Below are 16,129 nucleotides of genomic sequence, written 5' to 3' on the forward strand. Positions count from 1 at the left end.
TACTGGATCCAAAGACCTCAGGGCGGAGCTTGGAGGCTCAGCCCTTGGAGTGATTCTGGTGTGGCTTTGTGACTTGTGTCCGTGTGACCACGCCATCATGAGCACCCAGCCTTCTGAGCCTATCTTTCTGACACTAAGAACAGCGACTGGGAACCGAACCCCGACTATATTTGATCAATTCTGTGACTACAGCAAACTAGTAAATTTCCCACCTGCATAATGGGAATGCTATTATTAGTGTTCAGAGGCAGTGAACGAGAGGGCGTCTTTGGAAGCACAACGCTAGGATGGAACCCCGTTCTGCCCCTTACCAGCGTGGAAATGGTCCCTGGTGTGGGGGACTAAGAAAAGTGTGGAATACCTGCATTGGAAGTTGAAGCAAATGAAAAAGACAACCAAAAAAAGCCTTTCAGGGGATCCAGCAAGGGGAAAAAAACATAAAATTCCCCGCCCTTTTAGATCTTACTTTCAAGTGGATGGAGACAAACCACAGTGAATAAGTAAAATAAATAGTATATCAAACGGTGAAAATGGCTATGGAGAAACATAAAGCAGGGACGAGGAATAGAGAGTAGAGAAAATTAGAATGTTTAGTGTTGAAAAAATGAGTAAAGGAATCAAAAGGAATAGTGGAAACCATCCAGAATCCCAGAACTTAAAACTGCTGCTAACACTATTAACATTTTTAGCTTCTAAGTTAATACATATTTTTCTTTCACACCCAGGTCGAGATTTCTATACATACATAAATAATTTAGACAATGTGATAATATAGTACATGATTTTTGAAACGTTTTTCTCTATTGAATATCAGGAACATCTTTTCATATCATCAAGTATTCTTTATCTCAATGTTTAATGATTATAACTTGATTGCCACAAGTTATATAAAAATTGATTGCCACAAGTGATTTAAATAAACTGCTATTGTTGGGTTCAAAATCCTGCACACTGAGCAAATTTTCAATAAGCTTCTGTATTTCATGTCTTAGCCAACGTCCCATCCTGATGATGCAGTGTGGATGCCTGGTGAGTAAGTATCATTCATTTCTGGGGTCAGAGATACTCAGATTTGTGGGGATGTAAGAACTAAAGAGGACTGTGACCGGTTGTTTTTTTCTGGAGAACCACAGAAAGCATTTGGGTTGCACAGAGTTACATTCTGGTACTCCAGCATCTACCCTCTAGAGTCTCTAGCATCTTCCATAGGGCTATTTGGGCCAATTTTCCTGCAGGTAAGAAATACAAACTGTGCACAGTTCCCTGAAAGCACCAGAGAATGAACAAAGGAGAAAAACATTGAAGAAATAATGATCAAAGTTTTCTCTATTTGGTAAAAGCATAAAATTGCAGATTCAAAAAGCTCAGGGAGGGGCAACCGGATGGCTCAGTTGGTTAGACCTCGAGCTCTGAACAACAGGATTGCTGGTTTGATTCCAACATGGGCCAGTGAGCTGCGCCCTCCACAACTAAACTGGACAACTAGACTGAAGACAATGAGTTGCCACTGAGCTGCCAGAGGGGTGGCCGGAAATTGGCGTCTGGACTTGCACCCTCCACAACTAGATTAAAGGACAATGACTTGGAGCTGATGGGCCCTGGAGAAACACACTGTTCCCCAATGTTCCCCAATAAAATTAAAAAATAAAAATAAAAAAAGCTCAGGGAAATCCAAGCAGGATATTGAGGAACATTATAAGCAAACTGCTGAAAATCAAAGATAAAGAGGAAATTTTTAAAAAGCTTTTATTTACTGTAAGTGTGTTTTTCCAGGACACATCAGCTCCAAATCAAGTAGTTGTTTCAATCTAGTTGTGGAGGGTGCAGCTCACGATGACCCATGTGGGGATTGAACAAGCAACCTTGTTATTAAGAGCATCGAGCTCTAACCAACTGAGTTAACTGGCCGCCCCCTAAAGAGGAAATTTGGTAGCAGACAGAGAAAAATGATATGTTAACTACAAGGGAAGCACTATGTGAATATTGTTGACTTCTCATCAGAAATTATGGAGGTCAGTAGAATGACATCTTTAAAGCACTGAAAGAAAGGAAAAACCAACGATCAAACCAGAATTCTATATCCAATGAAGTGACATTTTCAGATAAAAGGCAACTAAAAGAATTCCTCATTAGCACACCTGTCCCCCCAAAATATGCTAAGGTAGTTCCTTAGGCAGAAGGGTAACAATAGGTGAAAACGTCAGGAAAGAATGATGATGATCTGAAATAGTATATATGTGGGTAACAGTGAAAATTGTTTCGTCTTATTTTTCCTGTTCAGGCCCCATAGCGGGAGGAAGTGCTTGGTGGTGGGAGAGCTGGGGGGGAAAAGCCTCATTGTTGCCCCCACCATCCAGACTCCACTCCTTCCCCTTCACTCCCTGCATTTTTTCAACCTCTCAGCCAAAGGACAGCTAATCCCCCACCATGCTTGTGTTAAACTCCTTAATAATGGCTATGTCCTATGTCTGTCTTGTAAATACCTACCAAGATCAGAGGAGCTTGTTTCATTTCGAGATTGCCACATATAGAGGTGATCGCTGTCCTCTCCCAGTTGATCTAATGAAAACACTATGAAATCCCAGGATGAAAGGAGGTGGGGAGTAACGCTTTAGGTGGAAGCATAACGGTTGCTCAGAGGTTGTTTCGCAGTACAGCAGCTCCACCTTGCGGACAGAGGCACCAAGTACAACAGTTCTGTCTTGGAAGCTGCGATTTTTCCCGTGGAAGCCTGATTCTCCCTCTTGACATCCCCATTCAAGGACAAGTTAACTTAGACTGAATAATTAGAAAGCAAGGGACCCAAAAGGCTTTGATGGCCAAGTGAAAATAGTATACTCGGGTGTAGCTGGCCTGGCCCTAGCGTCATCAGTTTTACATGAACAAATGGCCGCTACCCTTTCAGGAAAATTTTATCCCTCTGCCCACTAGCTCAAGTGGGGCTTTTTCAGGTTCCCTTGAAACTCTGGGGCCTGATTCATCGATGTTTCGGCTAAGATGAAAGCTGATGGTGTCTACCGATGGCGGCAGCTACCCAGACTGGTGCAGTGAGGGTCAGGTAGCAGAACAGGCTGCATGAAATGCTATCAGCTTTCCTCAGACAATACACTAAGAACCAGACCTTACAACACACTAGAACTCTGGAGGAGCAATGGTCTATTTATTACCCAGGCAGGACAGATAAGAAAGAGCAACTGATTTTATTGAAATTGTATGTACTTTAAAAATCACAGCACTTTTCTAAGGGAGGGAGAAATTGGTCATATTAACTTGTCTCAAATTTTAAGAGATAGGATGTGCAAATCAATAGAAAACTAGCATGTTACTTATAAAATAATACTGGGATCTTAGGTAAGGCCTTCCCTCCCCACCCCCAACAACCAGAAACATAATTCATATAAAACAATAATTCCTTATTGCTCAGCCATAAAACAGAATGAAATCTTACCATGTGCAGTAACATGGATGGACTTAGAGAGTATTACGCTGAGTGAGTAAGTCAGACAGAGGAAGACAAATACCGTATGATCTCACTTATACATAGAATCTAAAGAATGAAATAAATGAATGAACAAAACAGACTCATAGATACAGAAAACAAACTGATGGTTGCCAGATGGGAGGGGAGTGGGGGGATGCTAGATGAAAAAGGTGAAGGGATTAGAAAGTACAAATTGCCAGTTACAAAGTAGTCATGAGGATGCAAAGTACAGCATAGGGAATATAGTCAATAATGTTGTAATAACTATATATAGTGTCAGGTGGGTACTAGACTTATGGGGGGGATCACTTCATAAAGTATATAAATGTTTAACCTCTATGCTGTACACCTGAAACCAATATATTATTGTATGACAACTGTAATTGAAAAAAATCTTTTAAAAGATTAGTTTTAAAAAATTAGTGTATTTCTGGTTAAGATGGTAGGGTAGCTTTATAACCCAGGAATATCTTAAGCAACCTGGGAATCGTCTCTTTGAAATGTAAACATCACGGGAGATATCACCCCATCTCCCAGTTCCTGAGGAAGACTAGGACCCTAACCTCAGTGGGCACGGTGCTCCAATTTGCCAAACTCCCTCCTGTCGTAAAAATATGAGAAGTTTGTTTTTCCTCTGGATGAAGCCAATAAACTAATAGATAGTGTCTATGTGTTGTGTGTGTATTAGCATGGATACAGGTGGGAATGCACACCTATTATATTATTACTGTTCATCCTTTTGGGTATTGAGAACGCAAATATGTGCAAGGAGATTGTACACACAAAAAAGGGTTCTACAGAGAGTAACCTGACAGCGTGATCTGATCATAAATCCTTAACTGGGCAGGTCATCATGGTGGGTAGTCATGCCCTAGGCCTGCAATTTCTTTAGTAAAAGGCTTATCTTTGCCTTAAGCAGCCCTGTCCATGGTTTCTGTGCAACTTGGTAAACACACCTTTGAAATAAGCATAACCACCTTCAAGAGAACACAATCTCATTACCTATCCTGAAATCTGACCCTTGCCATGCTTTCTGCCACCTTTATGTAATCTTCCTTACATTCCCTCCTTAATCTCAAATGCATGAAAAAAGGTGCAAATCTGTCATTTTCAGGAGCATTTGAAATCCTGCTTCCCAGAAATTGTTTTGGCTCGAATAAACTCTTAAAAAATTCTTTACAGGTTTGGATGTCTTATACCGACAAGATTATTATTTTTTTCTCTTTACAGCATGTCACCAGATATTTGATAAATATCATATTCTCTAACTAGTCATCATCACCCAATCCAATCATTTCAAGAATGAAACATTCATAAAATGGCACAGGACTGGTATGGATAACGAGTGATACAGTTTCAGACACTGAATAGACAAATATTTGGAAGTAGGGCCTTTAAAGAGGTAAAATGAGGTGACTGGGCTGGGCCCTAATCCAGTATGATTGGGGCCCTTATAAGAAGAGATTAGGACACAGAGGGAGGACCATGTGAGGACACAGAGATGGCCATCTACTCGTCAAAAGGAGAGACGTCAGAAGAAACCAACCCTGTCGACATCTTTTTTTTTTCCATCAAATTATTTTTTTTCTTTTTTACATATTTATCTAAATAAAAGATGGAAAATTGGAATGAAGAAACTGGGGTGTTGTTATTAACATTGATCAGGTTTTTCTTTCTTCTTTTTGTTTTGTTTTTATAAATTTATTGGGGTGACAATTGTTAGTAAAATTACATAGATTTCAGGTATACAATTCTGTATTACATCATCTATAAATCCCATTGTGTATTCACCACCCAGAGTCAGTTCTCCTTCCATCACCATCTATTTGATCTCCTTTACCCTCATCTCCCACCCCCCACCCCCCTTACCCTCTGGTAACCACTAAACTATTGTCTGTGTGTATGAGCTTTTGTTTCTCATTTGTTTGTCTTGTTCTTTTGTTGTTTTTGGTTTATATACCACATATCAGTGAAATCATATGGTTCTCTGCTTTTTCTGTCTGGCTTATTTCACATAGCGTTATACTCTCAAGATCCATCCATGTCGTCACAAATGTTCCTATATCATCTTTTCTTACCGCCGAATAGTACTCCATTGTGTATATATACCACAACTTCTTTATCCATTCATCTATCGAAGGACATTTTGGCTGTTTCCATATCTTGGCCACTGTAAACAAAACTGCAATGAACATTGGAGCACACTTGTCTTTATGGATAAATATTTTCAGATTTTTTGGGTAGATACCCAGGAGAGGGATTGCTGGGTCATATGGTAATTCTATTCATAATTTTTTGAGGAACATCCACACTGCCTTCCATAATGGCTGCACCAGTCTGCATTCCCACCAACAGTGTATGAAGGTTCCTTTTTCTCCACAGCCTCTCCAACACTTGTTACTATTTGTCTTGTTGATGACAGCCATTCTGCCTGGGGTGAGGTGATATCTCATTGTGGTTTTGATTTGCATTTCTCTGATGATTAGTGATGTTGAGCATTTTTTCATATGTCTATTTGCCATTTGTATGTCCTCTTTGGAGAAATGTCTCTTTAGGTCCTCTGCCCATTTTTCAATTGGGTTGTTTGTTTTTTTGTTGTTGAGTTGCATGAGTTCCTTGTATATTTTGGATATTAGCCCCTTATCGGAGGCACTGTTTGCAAAAATCTACTCCCATTCAGTTGGTTGCCTCTTGATTTTGTCGATGGTTTCTTTTGCTGTGCAGAAGCTTTTAAGTTTCATATAGTCCCATTCGTTTATTTTAGCTTTTACTTCCCTTGCCTTTGGAGTCAAATTCATAAAATGTTCTTTGAACCCAAGGTCCATAAGTTTAGTACCTATGTTTTCTTCTATGCAGTTTATTGTGTCAGGTCTTATGCTTAAGTCTTTGATCCATTTTGAATTAATTTTGGTACATGGTGACAGATAGCAGTCCAGTTTCATTCTTTTGCACATGGCTAACCAATTCTCCCAACACCATTTATTGAAGAGGCTGTCTGTTCTCCATTGTATGTTTTTTGCTCCTTGTCAAAAATTATCTGTCCGTATTTATGTGGTTTTATTTCTGGGTTTTCAATTCTATTCCATTGGTCTGTGTGTCTGTTTTTCTGCCAGTACCATGCTGTTTTGATTATTGTAGCCCTGTAGTACAAGCTAAAGTCAGGGAGTGTGATACCTCCCGTATTGTTCTTTTTTCTTAAGATTGCTTTGGCTATTCGGGGTCTTTTGTGGTTCCAAACAAATCTGATGATTTTTTGTTCTATTTCTTTAAAAAATGCCATTGGGATTTTGATGGGGATTGCATTAAATCTGTATATTGCTTTGGGTAATATGGCCATTTTAACTATGTTGATTCTTCCAATCCATGAGCTCGGAATGTCTTTCCATTTCTTTGTGTCTTCAATTTCTTTCAAAAATGTCTTATAGTTTTCAGCATATAGGTCTTTCACATCCTTTGTTAAATTTATTCCTAGGTATTTTATTCTTTTTGCTGCAATTGCAAAAGGAATTGCTTTTGTATTTCTTTTTCTGAGATTTCATTGTTAGTATATAGGAATGCAATGGACTTTTGTATGTTGGCTTTGTAGCCAGCAACTTTACTGTATTCGTTGATTGTTTCTAATAGCTTTTTGGTGGAGTCTTTAGGGTTTTCTATATATAGCATCATGTCATCTGCAAAGACTGATAATTTAACTTCTTCATTCCCAATTTGGATGCCTTTTATTTCTTTCTCTTGCCTGATTGCTCTGGCGAGGACTTCCAACACTATGTTGAAAAGCAGAGGTGATAGGGGACAGCCCTGTCGTGTTCCTGAATGTAAAGGGCTTCAGTTTTTCACCGTTAATTATGAGATTAGCTGAGGGTTTGTCATATATGGCTTTTATTATGCTAAGGTATTTTCCTTCTATACCTATTTTATTAAGTATTTTAATCATAAATGGATGTTGTATCTTGTCAAATGCTTTTTCTGCATCAATTGATATAATCATATGATTTTTGTTCTTTATTTCGTTTATGTGATGTATCACATTGATGGATTTGCAGATGTTGAACCATCTTTGTGCCCTGGGGATGAACCCCACTTGGTCGTGATGAATAATCTTTCTAATGCATTATTGCATTCGATTTTCTAGAATTTTATTTAGGATTTTTGCATCGGTATTCATCAGAGAGATTGGTCTGTAGTTTTCTTTTTTTGTGCTGTCCTTACCAGGTTTTGGTATCAGGGTAATGTTGGCTTCATAAAATGAGTTAGGGAGTACTGTCTCTTCTTCAATTTTTTGGAAGAGTTTGAGCAGGATTCGTATTAGATCCTCTTTGATGGTTTGGTAGAATTCACTAGTGAAGCCATCTGGTCCCGGACCTTTGCTTTTGGGAAGGTTTTGGATGACTGATTCAATTTCGTTACTGGTGATCGGTCTGTTTAGATTTTCCAGTTCTTCATGGTTCAGCCTTGGAAGGCTATATGTTTCTAAGAACTTGTCCATTTCTTCTAGGTTATTGAATTTGGTGACATATAGTCCTTCATAGTATTCTTGGATGATCCTTTGTATTTCTGTGGCATCCGTGATAACTTCCCCTTTTTCATTTCTGATTTTGTCAATTAGTGTTTTCACTCTTTTTATTTTAGTGAGTCTAGCCAAGGGTTTGTCAATTTTGTTAATCTTTTCAAAGAACAAGCTCTTTGTCACATTAATTTTTTCTATTGTCTTTTTGTTCTTTAGTTCATTTAGTTCTGCTCTGATTTTTGTTATTTCCTTTCTTCTGCTGACCTTGGGTTTCACTGGTTCTTCTTTTTCTAGTTCTTTAAGGTGTAACATGAGGTTATTTATTTGGGATTTTTCTTGTTTCTTGAGATAGGCCTGTAATGATATAAATTTCCCTCTTAAAACTGCTTTCGCTGCATCCCAAAAATTTTGGTAGGAAGTATTTTCATTGTCATTTGTTTCTATGTATCTTTTTATCTCTCCTCTAATTTCTTCTTTGACCCAGTCATTCTTGAAAAGTATGTTGCTTAATGTCCATGTATTTGTGTTTTTTCCTGCTTTCTTTTTGCAGTTCATATCCAATTTCAAAGCCTTGTGATCAGAGAATATGCTTGGCATGATTTCAATCTTCTTAAATTTGCTGAGGCTGATTTTATGTCCCAATATGTGGTCTATCCTTGAGAATGTTCCGTGTACACTAGAAAAGAATGTATAGTCTGATGTTTTAGGATGAAGTGCTCTATATGTGTCAATTATGTCCATTTCATCTAATGTGTCATTTAGGGCTGCTATTTCGTTATTTATTTTCTTTGGATGATCTATCCATAGCTGTCAATGATGTATGTAAGTTCCCTAGTATAATTGTGTTTTGGTCAATTTCTCCCTTTAGTTCTGTTAGTAGTTGCTTGGTATATTTCGGTGCTCCCTGATTGGGGGCATAAATATTGATGACTGTTATGTCTTCTTGTTGTATAGTCCCCTTTACCATTATGAAATGTCCATCTTTGTCTCTTGTTACCTTTTTCACCCTGAAGTCTGTTTCATCCGATATTGATATGGCTACACCTGATTTTCTCTGGGTACCATTTGCTTGGAGTGTCAATTTCCACCCTTTCACTTTGAGTCTATGCTTGTCCTTGTCGCTGAGATGTGTCTCTTGGAGACAGCATATGGTTGGGTTTAGTTTTTTGATCCAATCTGCTACTCTGTGCCTTTTTATTGGTGAGTTCAGTCCATTTACATTTAGGGTGATTATTGATATGTGAGGATTTCCTGTCATTCTATCTTTAGTTTTCTGGTAAGGCTGTGTCTCCATTGTTTCTTTGCCTTTTTGTTGTTGTCTATTATTTCTGTGTGGTGGTCTTCTATGATGTTTCCCTCTGTTTCTTCTTTTATTCCTGCCGACATCTTGATCTCAGACTTCCAGCCTCCAGGACTGTGAGGAAATAAATTTCTGTGTTTATGCTGCCCAGTCTGTGGCACTTTGTTATGGCTGTCCGAGCAGACTCATATAAGGGTCTTGGTCCAGCACAAAAGTTCCTTCTTGAACTCTCTGTCACAGCGCTATCTGAAGACTCTGGACTACCTGCTCATTCTGCAGAATTTCACATTGGTCCACTCTATTGATGACATCATGTTCATGAGACCTGGACAACTAGAGCTGGCCAGTAGCCCAGATGTTGTGGTAAGACACATGTGCTGCAGAAGGTAGGAGACAAACTCTATGAAGATTCAGGGACCTGGCACACAGGGAAGATTTTAGGGACCTGTGGTCCAGGGCCCTCTGCCATCCCTGTCAGAGTAAGTGAAAGACACATGTTTGCACATTGTACCTCTTATAACCAAGAAATAAACACACTGCTTGAGAGGAGGGAGCATCTTCCATCCTTGGAAATAATGCTCTAATCCACTTATATGGTTATGTGGAAAGTACTAGTTTTGAGTGAGACCCAGAACAAGGTTTGGGTTGTCACAAGCAGCCTTGATGTCTGGGATGTTGCTGGGTAAACCCCATGGGACTAGAGGTGTCTTTGGTAGGAAAAGTTGCCATGTGGGACCACAACAGAAGAACTGTAGCTCAGAGCCCTAGATTTATGTCATCTGCATATCACAACCGTATGCAATTTAAAAAGAGCTCTTGACATAATACTTGGTACCAGGAGAGACCCACTGCCTGAGGGACACTGTTATGGACTGAATGTCTCTGTCCCCCTAAATTTGCATGTTGAAATTATAACCCCCAATGGGATGGTGTTCAGAGGTGGGGCATTTGAGAGGTGATTAGGTCATGAGGGTAGCGCACTCATGAATGCAATTAGTGCCCTTATGAGAGATACCCCACAGAGCTCCCTCACCCCTTCACCATGTGAGAACACAGGGAGAAGACGGCTGTCTATGAATCAGGATGTGGGTTCTCCTTTCTCACCAAAGTGAATCTGCTGGTGCCTTTATCCTGCACTTTCCAGCCTCCAAAACTGTGAGAAATGTCTGCTGTTTAAGCCACCCTGCCCTCATCTACGGCATTTTTGTTATAGTGTCCCAAATGGAGTAAGACATACACCAAGTTCTTATGTGGCCCAAATTGCCAACACGAGCTGGGTCCTGTCCAAACCACTAGCTCTCAGGTGGGATGGACCCAGCAACAATCTCTAGGAAGATGTAAGACATGCGTCCTGGATTGGGCTTGAACAGGTCTAGAGTACAGGTAAGCTGCACACACAAGTGGCCAGGCCCTCACACTATCCACCACCAATGTGCCGATCCCTGACCCCTCTGATGCTTGTGTAGTAGTCACCCTGCTTCACATTCTCTAATCTTGACTCCTGCTTGCCAAAGGTATTTAAGAACATCTCTTAGTTCCTCTTAATAAACAGCAAATCCCTTCATGGGGTATATTCTCTTAGAAAATCCCAATTGTTGGCCAGAATTAAAGACTGAATATGTGTGTTAATGGATGGATATATTTATCCAATCAATCAGAGGACAGAATGAATACTTTTTGTATAAAGAAAACAGAAGTGTGGAGGGATATTTTTGAAAAAAACAGCCTTATGAAGGAAGGAAGGAAGCTAAGCTGATGAAAAACGGAGAGTAAAGATAAACAGCTGACCATAAGCAAGGGGGAAGGGCACACTTACATTTGGAGGCTGGAGGTAATGGTTAAAAAAGATAGGAGTAGTGTGACCAGTGAGGATGAAAAGCGGATCCCTTGGGGAGCGCTGACGTGAGCTGTCCTCAAAGCTGCTGGAGCCCCGGGAACAGTTGGCCTTCTGCATGAATCGCCTTCCTTCTCCTTCGCTCCCAACTGCCCTGTGGGTGATTTTGCCTCTCGCTCATCGCCCAGGGCTGTTCATCTTGCTCACATAGGAAAGTGACATCCGGCTGGAACAGAAATGCCTGCGGAAAGAAAAGAAATGGCAAATTGGTCATGCCAGCAATATCCAATAATTCAGCCCCCCACTGCAGGAATCAGGATCCAAGACCCTCCAAGAACGGCCAGACAAAGTTTGAAGGTTTTCTGAAGGACAGGAAAGAGGAAGTGGGCCACTTCTAACTGTTCTTCATGGGACATGGAACAATAAAAAATGAAATGAAATGAAATAAAAACAAAACAAAACAAAATGAATAAAATAAAAGAAACAAATAAAATAATAAAACACAAATTAAAACAAAATAAATACAACAAAACAAATATAAGAAAACAAAATAAATAATAAAACAAAACAAAGCAAATAAAATAAAATAAAACAAAATTTAAAATAAATACAACAAAACAAAGTAAATAAAATAAAATAAAATAAAATAAAATAAAATAAAATAAAATAAAATAAAATAAAATACTGAGAAGGTCCCTCAGAGATTTCCAGCAGGAAAAGGAAGATACACCAGGAAACAGATGCTGAATAAAAGAGTCGTTACCCTTATCCAGTCAGACCAGGTTCTGATAAGTTTCTGAGCTCACAGCTTTGTACAGTTCTGTCTAAGGGTTCAGGAACCCCCACTCTTCTTAGAAGAAGTTGGTGGCCACATCTCAGAATGTCACTGATGGCTGAAATGGCACTTTCTTACTCACAAGGCCCTGGGGGGAAGGGCAAAGACTTCCCTGAAAGAAAGCATGCACTGTATAGGTTCTGTGGTGTGTACTGCAGGACCCAGGGCTTTGGGCCAAGCATACGCGCGTGTGTAGACAGTGCAAACCAGCTCTTTGGAGAGAAGATGTATACTACATGATGCACCAAAATCTTAGAACTGGCTGTGAAATTCTGGATTTCTCTTTCTGTGAATACATTTCATAATTTTCTAGAATATTAAAAAACATATTTGTATAAATTTGTATGTGTGCAATGGAAGTTGTTCAACTAGTAAGGGAAAAAAGAAAAATCTCACTTGTTTTAACCTTTCTCTTTGGACATGGGATTAAAGCTCAGGCACTTTAAAATCTGCAGTATTCACAAGGGTCTCCGTTTGACTAAATGACTTTGTTCCTCCCATTTCCTGACATCTTCACTAGCTCTGTCTACTCCGTAGTATGTAGCTGAGTTAGTTGAACCTAAAACACATGAACACAAGTCAGCTTGACTGTAGTGCACATATCTTGGTAATGGTTTCATTGCAGGACAAAAAATTGAAGTTGTGACTCACCTGTGATTTCTAGAAGTCCAGTGGTTATTCCCCACTTCACAGGGCCTCTCTTTGGAAGAACAGAGTCCTGTGAATGCAGAGCTGAGAAGGAATAATACAAAGAAAAAAAGCCTCGAATGTCTTGCATTCCCTCTTATCTACTATTGTGTGAAAAATCAAAATAGAGTCCAGTGTTGTTTCGTGAAATGGCTGTGTATGCAAAGTGGCTGCCACGTGCCAAGGGAAACGAGAGGCCAAAGACCAACGTGTATAAGTCCATTTTGTTGACTTAAAGTTTGAATAGGGAATTTATAGAAACACATTCCTGGCTGTGAGGTTACTGTAGGGACAATCAAGTTTGTTAGGCTCCCTCCCCAGCCATCTGGTGACCCTAACCTGGCGACCTGCCGGGCACATGAGATAAAATGTTGCACAAGCGCCATCTATCCGGAAGATGTTATTGTTTGTATATGCTTATGTAAGCACCTTGGCTGTGCGCCACTTTTGTCTTTGTGTGGTATAAAAGGGTCCGGCCATCTTACGGGGCTGGCTGTGTGGGGCTATGTGGGCCGTGCCCAAAGTGCTGAGAAATGGGGCTGTGGGGGCTGTGCCCAAGGGCTACTGCTGTGGGCTCCTGAGACATGAGGCTGCTGCTGGCTGAGCGTTGTAACCTGAGAATGTCCAGCTGTGTGCAGCAGTGAGAAACCCTGGCTGTGCCCAAGAAGCCTGTGAATAAAGCACGTCTGCTCTGCCTTCGGCTCCATGCATCTTCTTCCAGCTCCCAGAGTCACAGACAAGTTACCCCTGGGATACCACCCACTTGGACACCGACATGACAATTACTTTCCATAGAACCCCTTTTTCATCCTCAATGGAAAAATAAAAGTAAAAAAGGTATGAATGAGACAGTGATCCAACTAGGTATTAAAAAAAAAAGTTTCTCATAGTAACCTTCCTTACAGAAATTAGGTACACAAAGCATTTCCAAATAACAAATAAGCTATCAATTTGGTTTGCTGAACAGACTTTTCTAAAGTTATAATGAACATGGTAGTGGTTCAGAATGAGGCATCCTAACATGTGCCTCAGTGGTATCAACCAAGACCCTGCAGGCTCAAGAGAAACTTCTGCCTCTCCCTTAATCACCTAGAACTTGAATTAGAAGCCTTGCCCATATTAAGAGATTATCGGAGATGACCAACTTACATGGCAGGGCATCTACTAATTACTGAACGTGTGCTCTGCCTGCAATGACCTTCTGAAGCCGTCATCCCTAGCACAGAATTTTTCTATATACCCATGGTCCCTCCCTTTCCATCTCTAACTTTCTCATATATGCAGGGTTCCCATACATATGTATGCATTAAATTTGATTATTTTCTTTTGTTAATCTTATGTCTATTTGATTATTACACTGGCCAAAGGGACCTTGAGAGTACAGGAAGACTTCTTCCCCCCCTCACTGGTGAAGGGCACCCAGCCCTTAATTCAGCACTGGGTCTTGAGTGTGTCGTCTTTTCCTATTGGGAACCCTTGGTGAGGCTCCGAATGTCCATGGAATATGAAAACTGAAATGAGCACCTTCTTTGATCCCATCTGCCAGATATTCTTCTGATTTTTTTTTTTTTTTTATTGATGACCTCTATCCTGATTCCTGCATGGCCATGTCAGAACACGCCAGTCATCTCAGTATGGGCAGTTCTGTTTATTTTCACAGGCCTAAGTCTGGTGTAATTTTGCTACTGTAACCCAGGAAAGTGCCACGGGGTGATGTCAAGGGGTGATAGGTGGGTACAAGGAACCAAGCAGGGGGAAAAGCCATGCATATCCTAGTCCAGCTGGGTCTAGAAGGCATTCGCGCCTTAAGATGCAACAGACCTGCCTTGAAGTGTTTCACGCATATGACAAATTGAGGCTGCTTGAGTCTGAGCTCCTATGGGGATGCTAACTTGCTGCTGTGATCACCCAACATTTACGCCTTTTATAAATGTCTGCAGCCTCAGAAATGGCATGTGTTTCTCTCCTCTGTATCTAGGCTTAAGTTCCTTTAAATTCCTGATTCTATTTCTCACCAGCACATCTTTCTTTTTTTGTGCGTTCTTGTATAAGGCTATTTTTACAAAACACTCCCCTTTGATGCTGCTGTTTCTTTATTGTAAAACAACCTATATAGTTGTCTGATTTCATGGATGTACTTGTTGACCATGCATTCACTAACAAACATTTATTCCTTTTTAAAAACTGGCCAAGGTCAGATTACAGAGGAGCCTTGGGGTTTGGGCTAAGGGAAGACTGGCCGCTGGCTTTGGTCCAGGGAAGAGGCTGAGAAGAGTGTGGTTTGCCCTGGACTAGGAGACAGAAGACTCATCCACCCCCAGATACCACCGTTTCTGGCCTGTGGGTGGGGTGTGACACAGCTGGGCTGGGAAAGAGAAGACCCCTCTTTCCATCCCCAGCCCCCACCCTTTCTGGCCTGCCTAGGGCGTGGCAATTACATCGGCGGAGGCACTCCCAGGGATCAGCAGTAAGTGGCATATACAGCACTCAGCTTTCAGCAGCTGAGGAATTCCCTGCCGGCCACACACACACACAGGGAAGAGGTGCCCTAAGACTCAGGAGAGCTGGACACAGGGCTGGTGGTGCTATTCTCGGTGTGCATATGTGCCGGCAAGGGCAGAAACTGCACTGACTTTGTAAAACCTACTGTCCAGACCCCTCAGCCCCACGCATCTAAAGCTGCAGCCTCAGAGTCATTCTGGGCATCAGGTGACCGGCTCTACCTGCACAATACGCAGGGGATTACTTGGTGGGCTTAAGCCACAACTGGCGCTGCCTTTTTTTTTTTTTTTTTTTTTTTTTCTTTCTTTTCTTTCTGTTTTGATTTGTCTTTATATTTTTGACATCTTTGCCTGTGTCGAGTGGGGATTCTGTGCTACAGCAGAGAACAACTTGGAGATTACTTGGTGGGCTTAAGCCACAACTGGCGCTGTGTTTTTTGTTTGTTTGTTTGTTTTTTGTTTGTTTGTTTTTTGTTCGTTTGTTTGTTTTTGTTCTGTGTTGATTTGTCTTTATATTTTTGACATCTTTGCCTGTGTCGAGTGGGGATTCTGTGCTACAGCAGAGAACAACTTGGAGATTACTTGGTGGGCTTAAGCCACAACTGGCGCTGTGTTTTTTGTTTGTTTGTTTGTTTTTTGTTTGTTTGTTTTTTGTTTGTTTGTTTGTTTTTTGTTCTGTGCTGATTTGTCTTTATATTTTTGACAACTTTGCCTGTGTCGAGTGGGGACTCTATGCTATAGCAGAGAACAACCTGGAGATCACTTGGTGGGCTTAAGCCACAACTGGCGCTGTGGTTTTTGTTTGTTTGTTTGTTTGTTTGCTTGTTTTGTTCTGTTTTGATTTGTCTTTATATTTTTGACATCTTTGCCTGTGTCGAGTGGGGACTCTGTGCTATAGCAGAGAACAACCTGGAGATTACTTGGTGGGCTTAAGCCACAACTGGCGCTGTTTTTTTTTTGTTCTGTTTTGATTTGTCTTTATAT

Source organism: Rhinolophus sinicus, chromosome 8, assembly GCF_057876585.1.
Source record: "Rhinolophus sinicus isolate RSI-liver-muscle chromosome 8, RSI-T2T, whole genome shotgun sequence".
In the NCBI taxonomy this organism is placed as follows: domain Eukaryota; kingdom Metazoa; phylum Chordata; class Mammalia; order Chiroptera; family Rhinolophidae; genus Rhinolophus; species Rhinolophus sinicus.